Source organism: Rhyacophila brunnea, unplaced genomic scaffold (assembly GCF_057557595.1).
Source record: "Rhyacophila brunnea isolate RB1 unplaced genomic scaffold, BYU_Rbru_1.0 scaffold_1, whole genome shotgun sequence".
NCBI classification, from domain to species: domain Eukaryota; kingdom Metazoa; phylum Arthropoda; class Insecta; order Trichoptera; family Rhyacophilidae; genus Rhyacophila; species Rhyacophila brunnea.
The window spans coordinates 44,733,244-44,736,199 of NW_028232751.1; positions in this window are offsets into that span (position 1 = coordinate 44,733,244).

The following is a 2,956-nucleotide window of genomic DNA, read 5'->3' on the forward strand; positions in this document are numbered from 1 at the left end:
ATTGTCTATGGTTTTTACCAAAGACTAATCCATAGACTAGACTAATCATAGACAATAATAGATTATAAATGTAATAGTGCTGCCACCTTTTTGCCACTCAACTAAAGTCTTTGGTTCGCGCTCTATGTACAAAAGAAACGTGTACCTACCTATGCCCAAAATAATGTAATACCTACTAGGTATATTTTTTGCTGAAATACTATAATTTTTGTGTATAATTTGTTGATATTACTGTAGAGGTTTTAAATAAAATTTCACTTAAATAGTCTATGATGGCAACACTCCGGCAATTTACATGAATTCTAACCTCAAATAATCATAGACGTCAAAAATAATATTGTTAATTTTGTAAATTGTCAAAATCCTGTATTACCTACTGCAAGTAAACTTTTTCGACAATGTCCTCATTAATTCGAGTGCCTTCGAGAATCACCATCGCATGCCAATCTTTCGGAATATGTCTCTTCCACGGCGCTACATCCCGGGATGGGATTTGGCCTCCTCCACAACCGCTCTCCACTCACTCCGGTCTCTCGCTACACTTCTCCAGTTACCGGGTCTTCCTAGATGAAGCCAGTCCACTTCTACGGCGCCAGCCCATCTCCTTCTTGGGCGACCTCTGGGTCTCTTCCGTTGGGGTAACCACTTCGTCATGATGCTTGACGTTCTAACTTCAGGCATTCTCTCCACATGTCCCGCCCATCCTAGTCTTTGGGACTTACAGTATCTTATGATTGTTTGCTGTTCAATCAGCTCTTCCAACTCGTTCATTTTTATTCTGTAGTTCCCATTTTCCAACGTGGGTCCAAAGATTTTGCGGAGTATTTTGCGCTCGAAGACAGCTAATTTGTTTTCCTTGTTTTGAGTTAAGCACCAAGTCTCACAGCCATAAGTGACCACTGGCCTTATAATTGTTTTATAAATTAGAAGTTTACATCTTCGGCCCAGAATTTTCGACCAGTCGCTTGCAGGCATGCGAGCATTTATTCCCGGAGATAAGGTGGATTTTTATCTCCTCTGCTGTCTTATTTTGGGTATTTAGGCTGGATCCGAGATACGTGAACTTGACCCACCCCTTCATATGCATGCTGTCCTCTGTCTATATTCTGCAGCGGTACCTGATCCCGTGTGCTGAGCATATACTTAGTCTTTGACTGGTTTATTTGCAGCCCAGCGTTTTCTGCTTTTATTTTCATAGTACCACCATGGTCGATCATCCTCTGTTTGGATCTGCTTGTAATTACTATGTCGTCAGCATAAGCGCACATCTGCGTTGTACTGTTATCTACCCATCCTCTTATGTTGGCTTCACGAGCTATGGATTCCACCACAAGGTTAAATACCATAGTGGATAGCGCATCCCCTTGTCTCACACCTGATTCGATTTTGAAGCTTTCAGTTTGCTCATTTTGCACAGTGACAACTGCTTGAGTATCCGTCAGTGTGGTCTTTATTAGCCTTACTAGTTTTAAGGGAATTCCCAGTATTTTTAGGCTTTGCAGCATCTTATCCCTATTCACGCTGTTGAAGGCTTGTTTAAAATCAATAAACAGGTGGTGGAGTGTAAGGTTGTATTCATGCGCTTTCTCCATAGTTTGCCTCATGAGATGGATGTGATCTATGGTGGATCTATTTGGTCGGAAGCCGCATTGGTATTCTCCCAGGATTTCCTCACCATAGATCATTAACCTGCTATACAGTACAGATGAGAAAACTTTATAAGCTGTGTTTAGAATTGTGATCCCTCTGTAGTTATCGCACATTGTTTTGTCTCCCTTTTTCAGAATAGGCAAATCTTTACTTCAGGCAGAGTAGGCTCATCAATAAATTCCTCAGCAGCGTGGTACAATACTTCTTCCGTTTCCTCATGACCATTACTATAAACCTGATTTATAAGTGTTGTGAAATAGCTTTTCCATCTTTCCATAATGTCCTCCTTTTCGATCAGCATTTGTCCTTCACTATCCTTACAGGAGTTTAATCTGGGTTGATAGGATTTCGTTCGATTTCGAAGAGTCTTGTAAAATTTTCTGGGATCATTGTTTCTTCTTTGACATTCCATGTCTTGGAGTATTCTCTTGAGCATCATTCGCTTTTTCTCTCAACAGAGCTTTGTTGCAGTTTTTCTCTTTTCTTTATAAGTTTCGTAATTTTGGCGCGTTTCCCTTTGTAGGCATTTCTTCCTTGCTTCATTTTTTTCAAACAGTGCTTGCCTGCAATCATCATCAAACCTTCCTGCATCTATTTTTGCTTTGTTTTCCCCCAGAATTTCTGTGGCACTCGTGACAATACAGTTTTTTTGTATTTTCCCAGTCCACATTCACATCATCGGTTATTAAAGTCATTTTTAAGTGTGTTTCTATAGATTCCTGGTATTTATCCAAAATTTCTTCATCCCTTAATTTTTCAGCTTTCCATTTAGTTCTTCTCTGGCCTTCTTTTTTCAGTATTAAGGAGATTTTTTGTTTTAATTTTGCTCTCACCAGGAAGTGATCAGAATCGCAATTGGCTCCTCTGCAGTTGCGCACATCCTCCACTGTTGTCGCTTTTCTTTTCGATATAAGAATGTGATCTATTTGGTTGCATGTATTACTTCCAGGTATTTTCCAGGTTCCTTTGTGGATATTTTTATGTTTAAACCATGTACTACTAATTATTAAATTAATTGCAGCCGCTAAAAAGCATAGGCGTTCACCATTATCGCTTGTCGTTTCATGCAAACTGTGCTGCCCAGCTACTTCTTTAAATGCTTCCTCTTTTCCAATTTTTGCATTGAAGTCTCCCAAGATAATTAAAGCATCATGTGGGGAGACTTTTTCGCAGGCTCTCTGCAGATCTTCATAGAATCTATCCTTAATTTCCTCGGTCGCATCGTCAGTTGGGGCATAAACGTTGATGAACGTAATATAGAAAAGTGTACCTTTCAGTTTAAGTTGACATAATCTCTCACTAATTG